Source organism: Pagrus major, chromosome 5, assembly GCF_040436345.1.
Source record: "Pagrus major chromosome 5, Pma_NU_1.0".
Lineage (NCBI taxonomy): Eukaryota > Metazoa > Chordata > Actinopteri > Spariformes > Sparidae > Pagrus > Pagrus major.
In genome coordinates, this window is record NC_133219.1 from 28,303,613 (window position 1) to 28,318,185 (window position 14,573).

The window sequence follows — 14,573 nt, forward strand, 5'->3', positions numbered from 1 at the left end:
ATAGCAAGCTCTGCCGTCACCTGTTTTCACATTTCCCAGGCTTTGGCTGTATGGAAAACAGCTGTCAGTGGATTGGTAAGCACTGACACATCATTGTCTCAGCAGTGTTTTCATTGATGCATTCAATTGGATCAAATAATTACATGTTTAGAGGAGGAAAATGTACCATATTTCCCTCTGAAATGGAATGAAGCAGTAGCATAAAACAGCATGAAGTGGAGACAGGAAGCGAAGGACTAGCCATTTACATTGCTCCACCTTAACAGACAGCCTGCATGATCGGAAAAGCAGAGACAGGCTGCTGGTTTTTTTCAACCCTCTGTCTCCACTGAAGAAGCTGCAGCGCCGCCTGGTGTCTGTAGAGAGAAGTCAAAAAGCTTACAGCAACTGGTATTCCCAGGCGGTCTCCCATCCAAGTACTAACCAGGCCCTACCCTGCTTAGCTTCCGAGATCGGACGTGTTCAGAGTGGTATGGCCGTAAGCCACACGTGCACCCCGAAAAAGGCCTTTTAAAGATGCCCTCAGATGGCGTTTCATTGTTTTGTCTTGGAGTGCAGGTAGGGTACGTCCAGAAATAAAGCAAATCCTGTTACCAGGATGAAAAATGAGCCTTCATAGCAAGCTCTGCCGTCACCTGTTTTCACATTTCCCAGGCTTTGGCTGTATGGAAAACAGCTGTCAGTGGATTGGTAAGCACTGACACATCATTGTCTCAGCAGTGTTTTCATTGATGCATTCAATTGGATCAAATAATTACATGTTTAGAGGAGGAAAATGTACCATATTTCCCTCTGAAATGGAATGAAGCAGTAGCATAAAACAGCATGAAGTGGAGACAGGAAGCGAAGGACTAGCCATTTACATTGCTCCACCTTAACAGACAGCCTGCATGATCGGAAAAGCAGAGACAGGCTGCTGGTTTTTTTCAACCCTCTGTCTCCACTGAAGAAGCTGCAGCGCCGCCTGGTGTCTGTAGAGAGAAGTCAAAAAGCTTACAGCACCTGGTATTCCCAGGCGGTCTCCCATCCAAGTACTAACCAGGCCCGACCCTGCTTAGCTTCCGAGATCGGACGTGTTCAGAGTGGTATGGCCGTAAGCCACACGTGCACCCCGAAAAAGGCCTTTTAAAGATGCCCTCAGATGGCGTTTCATTGTTTTGTCTTGGAGTGCAGGTAGGGTACGTCCAGAAATAAAGCAAATCCTGTTACCAGGATGAAAAATGAGCCTTCATAGCAAGCTCTGCCGTCACCTGTTTTCACATTTCCCAGGCTTTGGCTGTATGGAAAACAGCTGTCAGTGGATTGGTAAGCACTGACACATCATTGTCTCAGCAGTGTTTTCATTGATGCATTCAATTGGATCAAATAATTACATGTTTAGAGGAGGAAAATGTACCATATTTCCCTCTGAAATGGAATGAAGCAGTAGCATAAAACAGCATGAAGTGGCGACAGGAAGCGAAGGACTAGCCATTTACATTGCTCCACCTTAACAGACAGCCTGCATGATCGGAAAAGCAGAGACAGGCTGCTGGTTTTTTTCAACCCTCTGTCTCCACTGAAGAAGCTGCAGCGCCGCCTGGTGTCTGTAGAGAGAAGTCAAAAAGCTTACAGCACCTGGTATTCCCAGGCGGTCTCCCATCCAAGTACTAACCAGGCCCGACCCTGCTTAGCTTCCGAGATCGGACTAGATCGGGCGTGTTCAGAGTGGTATGGCCGTAAGCCACACGTGCACCCCGAAAAAGGCCTTTTAAAGATGCCCTCAGATGGCGTTTCATTGTTTTGTCTTGGAGTGCACGTAGGGTACGTCCAGAAATAAAGCAAATCCTGTTACCAGGATGAAAAATGAGCCTTCATAGCAAGCTCTGCCGTCACCTGTTTTCACATTTCCCAGGCTTTGGCTGTATGGACAACAGCTGTCAGTGGATTGGTAAGCACTGACACATCATTGTCTCAGCAGTGTTTTCATTGATGCATTCAATTGGATCAAATAATTACATGTTTAGAGGAGGAAAATGTACCATATTTCCCTCTGAAATGGAATGAAGCAGTAGCATAAAACAGCATGAAGTGGAGACAGGAAGCGAAGGACTAGCCATTTACATTGCTCCACCTTAACAGACAGCCTGCATGATCGGAAAAGCAGAGACAGGCTGCTGGTTTTTTTCAACCCTCTGTCTCCACTGAAGAAGCTGCAGCGCCGCCTGGTGTCTGTAGAGAGAAGTCAAAAAGCTTACAGCACCTGGTATTCCCAGGCGGTCTCCCATCCAAGTACTAACCAGGCCCGACCCTGCTTAGCTTCCGAGATCGGACGAGATCGGGCGCGTTCAGAGTGGTATGGCCGTAAGCCACATGTGCACCCCGAAAAAGGCCTTTTAAAGATGCCCTCAGATGGGGTTTCATTGTTTTGTCTTGGAGTGCAGGTAGGGTACGTCCAGAAATAAAGCAAATCCTGTTACCAGGATGAAAAATGAGCCTTCATAGCAAGCTCTGCCGTCACCTGTTTTCACATTTCCCAGGCTTTGGCTGTATGGAAAACAGCTGTCAGTGGATTGGTAAGCACTGACACATCATTGTCTCAGCAGTGTTTTCATTGATGCATTCAATTGGATCAAATAATTACATGTTTATAGGAGGAAAATGTACCATATTTCCCTCTGAAATGGAATGAAGCAGTAGCATAAAACAGCATGAAGTGGAGACAGGAAGCGAAGGACTAGCCATTTACATTGCTCCACCTTAACAGACAGCCTGCATGATCGGAAAAGCAGAGACAGGCTGCTGGTTTTTTTCAACCCTCTGTCTCCACTGAAGAAGCTGCAGCGCCGCCTGGTGTCTGTAGAGAGAAGTCAAAAAGCTTACAGCACCTGGTATTCCCAGGCGGTCTCCCATCCAAGTACTAACCAGGCCCGACCCTGCTTAGCTTCCGAGATCGGGCGCGTTCAGAGTGGTATGGCCCTAAGCCTCACGTGCACCCCGAAAAAGGCCTTTTAAAGATGCCCTCAGATGGCGTTTCATTGTTTTGTCTTGGAGTGCAGGTAGGGTACGTCCAGAAATAAAGCAAATCCTGTTACCAGGATGAAAAATGAGCCTTCATAGCAAGCTCTGCCGTCACCTGTTTTCACATTTCCCAGGCTTTGGCTGTATGGAAAACAGCTGTCAGTGGATTGGTAAGCACTGACACATCATTGTCTCAGCAGTGTTTTCATTGATGCATTCAATTGGATCAAATAATTACATGTTTAGAGGAGGAAAATGTACCATATTTCCCTCTGAAATGGAATGAAGCAGTAGCATAAAACAGCATGAAGTGGAGACAGAAAGCGAAGGACTAGCCATTTACATTGCTCCACCTTAACAGACAGCCTGCATGATCGGAAAAGCAGAGACAGGCTGCTGGTTTTTTTCAACCCTCTGTCTCCACTGAAGAAGCTGCAGCGCTGCCTGGTGTCTGTAGAGAGAAGTCAAAAAGCTTAAAGCACCTGGTATTCCCAGGCGGTCTCCCATCCAAGTACTAACCAGGCCCGACCCTGCTTAGCTTCCGAGATCGGACGAGATCGGGCGTGTTCAGAGTGGTATGGCCGTAAGCCACACGTGCACCCCGAAAAAGGCCTTTTAAAGATGCCCTCAGATGGCGTTTCATTGTTTTGTCTTGGAGTGCAGGTAGGGTACGTCCAGAAATAAAGCAAATCCTGTTACCAGGATGAAAAATGAGCCTTCATAGCAAGCTCTGCCGTCACCTGTTTTCACATTTCCCAGGCTTTGGCTGTATGGAAAACAGCTGTCAGTGGATTGGTAAGCACTGACACATCATTGTCTCAGCAGTGTTTTCATTGATGCATTCAATTGGATCAAATAATTACATGTTTAGAGGAGGAAAATGTACCATATTTCCCTCTGAAATGGAATGAAGCAGTAGCATAAAACAGCATGAAGTGGAGACAGGAAGCGAAGGACTAGCCATTTACATTGCTCCACCTTAACAGACAGCCTGCATGATCGGAAAAGCAGAGACAGGCTGCTGTTTTTTTTCAACCCTCTGTCTCCACTGAAGAAGCTGCAGCGCCGCCTGGTGTCTGTAGAGAGAAGTCAAAAAGCTTACAGCACCTGGTATTCCCAGGCGGTCTCCCATCCAAGTACTAACCAGGCCCGACCCTGCTTAGCTTCCGAGATCAGGTGTGTTTTTTTTTTTTTTTTCTTTTGATTACCAAAAATATAAATTGTTTAACAATGCATATTATTTACAAATAAATATGATACAAGACCTGCAGCCAAAACACCCAGGCAAAAAAACCCCAACAAACAACAAAACAAAATGCAGAATGTAAAACAAAACAAGATAAATATTATCTCGAATTATTTTAACCTTGAAGACTCCAGACACCCAGGTCAAAATAATAAAATAATTAAAAAAACAAAATGACATGAATCCGTGCCTGGCCAAATGACTATTAGCTCAGTTTATTGGTTTAATTACTATTTTTTTTTTTCTCTCTTAAACTATGGTCTACAATCTGAGAAAGATTTGAAAAAAGCATCCCCCCCACACACACACCCCTCCCCTCTGTGCTCCTTAATCCTTCCCCTCTGTGTCACAACATCCACAATAAAGATGAAAGATTACCTGTTCAATAAAAACTCTGCTGTATCAGCATCACTTTTCGGGTCCATATCTTCACGGAGCTTTCCACCGTTCAAACGATAACCCAATGTTTACTCGGGTTTGAGCCCTCTTTATGTCACATTTCTGCTTTGTGTCTGCCTTTTCAGTGACAGTTTGCGCTTTCTTTCAGCCTTTGCCGGTGGGGCAAGCAGAGGCCGATTGCTATTGTCGCTCTGCTTTCCCTCGTAGTTTCAAATGCGGAAGTGGGTCGGGACGAGACGTGACCAGGGGCAGGAGAGTGAGCGAGGGGAATGGATGGGAAAAATGACCAATAGGAGCCATGCGGGCCGCATTTCTTTTCAGTTTTGCAGGTGCTAGAGAGAATAGATTTATTTCGTTCCTTTTACTCTTCACATTGTGTAGGTCGTACTATTGGGCCATAACCACCATCTAAATAATGTTAATAATAATGACCAATCTTTCAAATCGTAGACCATAGCTTTAAAAGACCTGCAGCCAAAAACGCCCAGGCCAAATAAAATTCAAAACAACAGAAAGTAAAATAAATCAAAATATTTGTTAACTCAATTCATTTCTATATATATATATATATTCCTTAAGTCCGTCATCCAATCAATCATGCAAAAATGAAAACTAACACAAAAAGAAAAATAGAACAAAATAATTATTAACCCAAATTTTTGCATTTTCCTTAACGACCTGCAGTCAAAACACTCAGGCCAAATTAAAAAACTAAAACAATAGAAAAAAAATACAAAACCAAATAAATGTTGGCACTAATTATTTTTCCATAAAGGCCTGCAGCCAACACACTCAGGCCAAATTAAAAAACCTAAAACAACAGAAAGAAAATACAAAACAAAATAAATGTTGGCACTAATTATTTTTCCATAAAGACCTGCAGCCAAAACAAAATAAAAATAGAAAGGCAAGACAGTTGTCAAACAATCTAAACAAAACTAAAAACAAAAACCATATTTCTTTCACAAGCACCCATCCATGCTTTTTTATCCAAAATCTATCTTTGCTTCTCCATCACCCCCAATCTTGATGAAGGTGCTCCCCTTAGGGAACCCTTCCAGAAACATATCACTCTCTAATGATCTGTGCATCATGTTGACGTCTCTCTTCGTTTTACTTTTGAATATGCTCCATACGTCCGTTTTCCTCCTCTCAAAATGGGCCAGATTTCTCCTGAGCTTGACAGCAAACCTTGCATGGCTTAGTACATAATTTAACAGACTTATGTTGCATCCTTTCATCCTTCCAACACCGGCGGCGGGAGGGAGGGGCAAGCAGGGTCTTAAGACCCTCCTGTAAACGGCTGGGACCCCCCTTATGCCCCCCCCCCCGAAATATGAATTTATATATATACAAAAAATAAACACATCTCTCTGGTTTAGACTGTATGTAACAATCATAGGTAACAATTATGACAAGAAATGTAATTGTTTATAACGTTTTTAATGATGACCCTTGAATTTTGCTGCTCTTGTGTCACGCGATTTGATTGGCTGGTTTGCACGCAGACGGCACGTTACATGTGACCTTTTGACGTTGCTTGGCGTAGGCTATTAGCCGCTAGCTTGCGAGTTAGCATTATGGACCGATTTACTTTTGTTATCCCGAAAAAAACGAATGAGAGTGGACAATGGCGGTTGCGGCGATTCACACACACATTCCAGCGCTAGCGTGGAGGATAGAGTGATGGTGCTAAACATGGAGAATGAGAATGAAGGGGAGGATGAAGACGAGGAAGAGGTGTTAGAAGGACCAAAGAACTGGATGTGGATGCAGTCATTGACCGCTTCGCAGCTAATCACAACAACAGGCGGATCGTTCTCTTATGACTAGTGAGTACACAGTTCTTTTTTGACAGGTTTGAATTATGCTACTTATTGTTTGCCTAATATTATGCCAATTATACCTGTTGTATTTAGCCTGTGTGTGTGTGTGTGTGTGTGTGTGTCAGTCAGTTAGTTAGTTTCAGTGGAGCCCTAAAGGGAGGGGAGAACAGAGGAGGATGGGAGTGGAGAGGTGTAGAGGAGTTTATAGGACACACAAGAGGAGTGACACACAAGTTATGTAGCCTGTAACAGTTTATTTTGTTCGATGGCTTTGTATATTTAACTATATACTGTGATACATTTGTTGCTGCTCACAGTTGCACTATTTCCACAGATGTTCTCTGTAGTGGTTATGACGTTACATGTTACAGCCTGAAACATAAGTCAGACAAGATCTGGAATCCTTTCTATTTAGTTTTGGAGTGATGGTGATCAGCTGCTGTTTGTTTTTGTTTTGTGCCGTCATGTTATTTGGTTAGGGGACATGATTATATGATTGTTTTGATGATTGAAGTAAAGCAAAACACAAAACCCTTATGTGCAGTATATTAGGCTGGGATCAATAAATCTTCTAATCTATTGCGGTATTATTTGTTGGTGTTTGTTGTGTCAGAATTCACTAGCCCCTCCTATAAACAATCCGGCCCCCCCATGGACCCCCCAGTAATAAATCTCTGGAGCCGCCACTGCCTTCCAACTACTCCAAACAACCACAGTTCCTTCCACTTCATTCTCTCCACAAATCTCTCTTTCCAACACCTACTTATTAATTCTTTCATTCTCTCAAAGTACATTTGTAACTCACTGCATTCAAAAAACTCATGCATACATGTTTCCACTCCCACTCCACACACATCACATTCTTTCTTTACAGTCACGTCAAACTTGCTGATAATTAAATTATTGAAAATTCTGTTGTGTCTTAAAAGAAAATCAAAGTTTTCACATTCACTACTGTTCCACTTTACTCTCAGATTCTTCCATATTCCCCTTACATCCATGTCATTCATTATTCTTTCCCATACTTTATCTGCAGCCGGTCTCCTCACATTCATCCCTCTTAAACATTTGTACAGTACTCTGGTTTTCACACTCGTCAGATTCACTCTCCTCTCTCCATCTCCTACATACAACTCAATCTCTCCCTCTTCATCCACCACAGCCTCCCTCTCAACCATTCACATCCATTCTTTGGGCATTCCTTCTTTTATTTTCTCCATCACTCCCTCTGCTGTTCCCAGCCACATTTCATCACCCCTGTCCGTCACCTCATCAACTATCACCTGTGCCCTCATAAACCCTGGTACATATTCATAAACTAAATCCCTCACCTTTCTAAACCCAGCTCTCCATATCAGCCTGTTGTACAGCGTGTCCCCTTCCCATGTGATTTTTGGATTTAAAAACACTAGCTGCTCCCAGACCTGTTTCACATTCTTACATTCATACTGCACACATTTCACAAACTCTCCCCATGCTCCTAGCACCTCCTTGTAAAAATCAGACACTTAACTCAACATACCTTTCTTCACATTCATAAACACTCCTCTCTCTCCACACCCTCCACATTTATCAATTGCTTCTTTTAAAAACACCTTCCATGTGTGATCCTTTCTATTTCTTAGATATCTCACCATCATTTTTACCCTAAGTACTTTCTTTTTCTTTTCTAAATTAATCAAGTTTAGCCCTCCATCCTCATACTCGTTGTCCATCACCTCCCTAGTTATCCTGACTACCTTCCCATCCCACAGAAACTCACTCATCAATGTCTCCACCTCCTTCATCACTCTCTCAGGTACATCCAGCACATTCATCACATACACAAACTTACTCATAACCAGGGCATTCACAAACACCACCTTCCCTTTCAACCCTAACCCTCTGCGCTTCCAAAACCCTGTCTTCCTAATACTGTTCACTACTCATTCAAACTGCATATCCCTCCCTTCTCTATCCTTTATCCCTAAATCAACACCTAACACGTAACAAGTAATCCTTCTTCTCTTTCAGCCCTATCTCCACCCTCCCTACACTATCCTCTCCTATATACATTATCTCTGACTTCTCTATGTTGACTTTAGCCCCTGATGCCCTCCCATACAGCTCTAAACTATCTAATACCTCATCTATACTTTCCCTGTCCTTCACTGTGACTGTTGTGTCATCTGCATATTGATATAATAGGCTCACCTGCCCTCCTGGTAGCTCTATCCCTGTGATTTTATTGTTTTGCCTCAGCAAAACAGTGCAGCAGTGCTAAAGGCTCAGCTGACAGTGAGTACAGCAGTGATGACATTGGACACCCTTGCCTAACTGACCTTTCTAACCTAAATGTGTCTGTGACTAAACCATTGATTTTAACACAACTAACTGCCCTATCATACATCCTTCTGATCCATCCACCTAACCTATGCCCAAATCCCATTTTCTCCAACACCCTATATAAGTAATGGTGATCTACCCTATCAAATGCCTTATTTAAGTCTAAACTCATTACTATTCCTCCCTTTCCATTCTTCATATAATCTATTGTGTCTCTAATGCTACTTATTGTGTCTGCTTTATCCCTACCTGGTACGCTGTAAGCCTGTCTGCTCCCTACCACCGTCCCAATGACTCTTTTGATCCTGTTGGCTATCACCCGTGCTAATATTTTGTAATCTGTATTTAACATTGTCAGTGGCCTGTAGTTTTCTAATCTGTCCCTACTCCCTTTCTTATAGATGATGCTAACTAGCCCTGTCAACATATCAGATGCCATTTCCTCCTTCTCTTCTATCCATCTAAACAATCTATCTAGCACTGACACTAATTCCTCCCTAAATTCTATGTAAAATTCCCCAATTATCATCATCATCATCATCATCATGTCTTTATTCACATCAGTCAACACCATGTACAACATACTCTTTTAAATCTGTAATAATCTTATGTGAAATGGGACACCCTAGGAAGCTTAAAAAGCTTATTAAGAGGGGCCCAGGCACAAAGTAGATACAAGTACGATTAAACATAACATATCATAACATAACCGCCCCCCCCAAATGTACATACATATACACATATACATATATACATATATATATACATATACACACACACACTTATAAAATAAAATAAAAAAATAAAAATAAAAAAACAAACATAAAAATAAAATAGGAGACATATTCACATATGTACACATACATGTACACATAACACTCTAAACCATACACACCCAAACAAGAGATACCCTAACCTAAGGCTAAACCTAACCTAAGCCCTACTCCTAACCAGGTCCAAGTGGTCACGTCACCAACAGTCCAAAAAGAATTATGTTACAGTGTAGAAAAGAGAAATTGCCATATAAGAATCATGACTGAGAGTATTTCAGCAACAGGTGCCTCCTTAGTCGATTTTTAAAAACAGGTATAGATGGGGACATTTGCATGTCTCTATCAAGATTGTTCCACACCTGTGGACCTTTACAAACAATACTGAAGCTGGTACATTTGAGTTTCCGATTTTTTCCCTTAATAAGATGCTTCTTCCTAGTCTGATATGAATGCAGAGGAAAGGAAATTGGAATCAGGTCACAAAATCTTTCATTAAGCTTATTAACAACACAAAACATAGTACAAGCATTATGAAAAGTATTAAGTTCAGTAATTTTCAGAAGGCCATAGCGATGAAAAAGCGGGTCGGAAGGAGCGTCAAATTTAGCCCAGGACATAGCTCGAATGATTTTCTTCTGCAGAATTGTCAATTTCCCTAATGGCTGGGGAATGTATTGCACCAAATAATATTGCAGTAATTAAGATGTGGCTCAAATAATGACCGATATAATGTTACAAGTGCTTCACCAGGTAAGAAATGCCTCAACTTAAAGAATAGTCCGACATATTTTGATAATTTTTTGGTTAATACATCAACATGCCCCCTGAAATTTACGAACTCGTCCATTTGAACTCCCAGGAATCTAGTGGTCTTCACTCTCTCAATAGGGCTGTCATTTATTTTAATATCAATAAGTTCAAGGTTGCTTCGATTTCTGTTTGAACAATTTATTGCAATATTATAATTTAGTGACAATTTATTGCATTTTAACCATGTATCAACCTTGATCATTTCATCATTTGGATTCTTTTGCAGATTGTGTATGTTCTTGTGTGATAAGAATAAATTAGTATAATCTGCGAACAGAACTTTGTGTAGAATGTTAGAACAGTGTATAAAGTCATTTATATATAAAATAAAGAGGGGTGGTCTGAGGATAGATCCCTGGGGGACACCGTACTCTACTGTTCTACATTCAGATTTGTGATTGAATATGGAGACATATTGTTTCCTCCCAAACATGTAGCTATGAAACCAACTGAGAGCAGTACCTCTGACACCATAATATTGGAGCTTATTCAAAAGAATTTCAAAATCAATCGTGTCAAAAGCCTTTGACAAATCAAGGAAAACTCCAATGCCTAATTCGCCTTTATCAATACAATCATGAATTTTTTCCAAAAGATTCAACATCACCATAGAGGTGGAGCTCTCTTTCCTAAAGCCATACTGTTGCGGAGATAGGATTTTAAATTTTTCTAAAAAATCACTCAGTCTACTATAGACAACTCTCTCCAGAACCTTGGAGAAGACAGGTAGAATAGATATGGGTCTATAATTATGTAAGTCATTTTTATCCCCTGACTTAAACACTGGTACAATTCTTGCAATTTTTGACATATCAGGCACAACTCCGCAGAATAAGGAGAGATTGATAGAGTAGACCAGCGGCTCCAGAATTTCACTTATAATGGCTTTAAGAATTTTACTGCAAATTTTATCGGCACCTGCTGTGTAAGAGCTCTTCATTTTCATAACAATTTTCAACACTTCATCTCTATCAGTAGGCCTAAGGAAAAGAGAGTTCAGATAATTGCCTTTAAGATATTGTCTAAATGTGGCATTGTGTGGTTGATTAATCTTTTGAGAGAGGTTTTTTCCAATAGCAACAAATTGATCGTTAAATTTATTGGCGAGTTCATCATTGTTGGTGTCATTTCCAATGGTATTTTTAGCATTTTTGGAGTTTCCCTTGATTTTGATGTTAGGGAGAGTAGTATTTTTATGTTTACGACAGAGGATTTCATTTAAAACCTGCCAGGATTTCTTTTGATCACCCGAATAAACTGTAATGCAATCAGTGTAGTACCTGAGCTTACTCATGCGAATTACTTGTGCGAGCTTATTTCTATACTTTATGTATGTTTCTTTATTTGCACCACAAGGGTTTTTAACAATTTGTTTGTATAATTTATTCTTTTTATTGATAGATTTTAAAATACCCTTTGTGAGCCAGGATTTCTGTCTAATGGCACTTTGCTTGACAAGTCTCTCAGGTATAGAACGATCCATAGAGTCGGTGATTTCATTAATTAGTACATTATACGCAGTATTCAGATCCTTGCAGTTATAGACAGAATCCCAGGTTTTGGTTCGCAGGTTTACACATAGTTCCCATCTATCCCTGGACTCTTATTCCTACCTAACCCTGCTATAGCTGCCTCTATTTCTCCCGTCCCTATGTTGCCCTCACATATCTCCCTGTCATCCTCACTCACCCTCACTTCCACTTTCTCTAACACACTCCTCATACTCTCTTCATCCACTTCTCCTTTCCTGAATAAATCCCTGTAAAATTCTTCTACACTTTCTGCTATCCCTACAAAATCAGTCATTTTCTCACCCTGCTTTTCCTCCACCTGTTCTAAATAATTCCTCTTTTGTTTTGTTTTCTCTAGCCCTAAGAAAAACCCTGTGCATTTCTCCCCCTCAATCACATATCTAGCTCTTCTTCTGACTATTGCACCCATACACCTCCTCTGTTCTATCTCATTCAGTTGTTGTCTAATTCTTATGTAGTTCTTTAACTCACACCCTTCCTCCTTATCTATCCTCTCAGCCTCTCTAACTCCTCCTTTAACTTCCTCCCCCCCCCCCCTCTCTGAGAGTGAGGCTGCACGAGGTGAGGTCGGCGGAGAGTTTTCCAAACTTTTCTATCTTTTCTTTTTTTATTCTAAATCTTGTTTTCTTTCTGTCCTCTTTCTATTTGCATGTCAGGTAAGATCTCATTGTTTAGTGAGAAAAAAGTTAGAAATCGCTAGAAATCGAGCCGAAAATCGGCGTTGAGGTGGGCGAGATGGCGTCTGCTGAGATGCCGTCTCTGTCCCTCCAGCACGGCGTGAGGCTGGTCCCCAGCCCCGGTGTGCCGGTGGAGGTGCTGCTGCTGGCTGTGGGAGAAGTGGTAGGACATGATCAGCTCGTCTATGCCTCCAGAATGAACAAGGCTGTGGTGGTGTTCGTGAAGGATGAGCGGTGTGTACATGTGTTGGTGGAGAGCGGGGTAACTATTGAGGAAATGTTTGTTCAGGTGTCTCCTCTGGCGGTGCCATCCACCAGAGTCACCGTGTCCGGTGTCCCCCCGTTCATCCCGACTGAAGTGCTGGAGTGGGAGCTACGGAGGTTTGAAAAGTTTGCCAGCGGGTTTAAAACAGTGGGTCTGAGCTGCAAGGACCCAAAATGAAAACATGTGACGTCTCTGAGAAGGCAAGTATTCATGTTTCTGGAAACACAAAGTCTGGATGTGCCATTTAGACTAAAACATGGTGACGGGTTCTATATGGTTTATGCCAGTGCAGGGCCCATTAAGTGCTTTGAGTGTGGTGATGTTGGACACAAGCGGGTGTTGTGTCCACACCGGCAGATCGAGGTCAGTGCGGCCAGTGCGGCCGCAGCCCTGGTGGCGGGGAGCGCTGGTGCTGTGAGTGCTGGCTCGCTTGGGAGAACTGGAGAGGAAAGAAGGGTGGTTTTGAGTCTTTAGGTCAGTGGTGGGAAATTGGTAAAGCTCAAATCACGGTGTTTTGTCAGGTTTACACATCTCACTCCACAGCCACGGCCAAAGCAGCCATAAAAAAATAGAAGGAGAAATAAGGCAGTGTGAAGAATACATTGATGTCCCTTTAAATAAGGAGATGATAAAACAAAAGAAAAGACACTTGAGTGCTTTCTTACAGGAGAGAGTGAAGGGGGCACTGGTGAGATCCCGCTTCATTGCTCTGAATGAAATGGATGCTCCAACTGCCTTCTTTTTTAACCTTGAAAAGAAGGAGGCAAGGAAAAAACTCATGGCCTGTCTGCGTCTCCCGGACGGAAGGATGACGTCAGATCCAGGCCAAATGAGACAGAATGCTGTGGATTTTTATTCCTCTCTGTTCAGGGCTGAGGAGTGTGACCAGCGCTGTACTGCAGAGCTTCTGCAGGGGCTTCCTCGGTTCAGCGAAGGAGAGAGGGTTGACATGGTCCGGGAGCTGAGCCTGAAGGAGCTGACCACGGCGGCCCAACAACTCTCAAAAGGACGGGCTCCGGGATTAGATGGGCTGACGGCTGATTTCTATCAACAGTTCTGGGGCATGCTGGGTCCAGACCTTCATTCAGTTTTTATGGATTGTTTTAAAAGAGGGGAGCTGCCAGCCTCACGCCGGAGTGCGGTTGTCTCCCTTTTACCAAAGAGAGGAGATTTGGCCTCACTAAAAAACTGGAGGCCTGTGGCACTTCTGTGCTCAGACTATAAAATACTTTCCAGAGCTCTGTCCAACAGACTCAGACTGAACATTGACCTGATGGGATGAAGGTGCTCGGGGTGTATCTGGAAGATCCGGATTTTGAACAGCAAAACTGGGAGGGTGTAGTGGCGAAGGTGTGTGCGCGGTTGTCTAAATGGCAATGGCTGCTGCCTCAGCTGTCATACAGGGGACAAGTCCTGGTCATTAATAACTTGGTCGCACAGGTTGAACCAGGGAGCCTGATCGACGACATCCAGAAAGACCTCGTGGATTTCTTCTGGAATGGGCAGCACTGGATCAGGGCTGCAGCTCTCTATCTACCAGTGGAGGAAGGAGGACAGGGATTGGTGGATATAAGATCTAAAATAATGTCATTCAGACTGCAGACTGTCCAGAGGCTGCTGTATCAGTGCGGTGTACTGTTTTAACACCCCATCACCACTTGTCTCCTAGAAAAACCCTGCCCTCTGGATTTCTCTCTCTCCACACATCAATCAGACCTCT

General features: G+C 42.7%; 3 non-coding genes and 3 pseudogenes across 3 annotated transcripts; all 6 read right to left on the bottom strand.

The window, feature by feature from the left end:
• Positions 1-375: 375 nt before the first annotated feature.
• On the bottom strand, positions 376-484 carry LOC140996895 (5S ribosomal RNA; annotated as a pseudogene).
• A 506-nt stretch (positions 485-990) lies between these two features.
• Positions 991-1,099, bottom strand: LOC140996887 (5S ribosomal RNA; annotated as a pseudogene).
• Positions 1,100-1,605: 506 nt separating this feature from the next.
• On the bottom strand, positions 1,606-1,724 carry LOC140997419 (5S ribosomal RNA). Its single transcript, XR_012179362.1, has one exon. It is a non-coding gene; the product is annotated as a 5S ribosomal RNA (ribosomal RNA).
• A 506-nt stretch (positions 1,725-2,230) lies between these two features.
• Positions 2,231-2,349, bottom strand: LOC140997110 (5S ribosomal RNA). Its single transcript, XR_012179072.1, has one exon. It is a non-coding gene; the product is annotated as a 5S ribosomal RNA (ribosomal RNA).
• Positions 2,350-2,855: 506 nt separating this feature from the next.
• On the bottom strand, positions 2,856-2,964 carry LOC140996879 (5S ribosomal RNA; annotated as a pseudogene).
• Positions 2,965-3,470: 506 nt separating this feature from the next.
• Positions 3,471-3,589, bottom strand: LOC140996829 (5S ribosomal RNA). The gene has a single exon (XR_012178832.1). It is a non-coding gene; the product is annotated as a 5S ribosomal RNA (ribosomal RNA).
• Between the last annotated feature and the right edge of the window lie 10,984 nt (positions 3,590-14,573).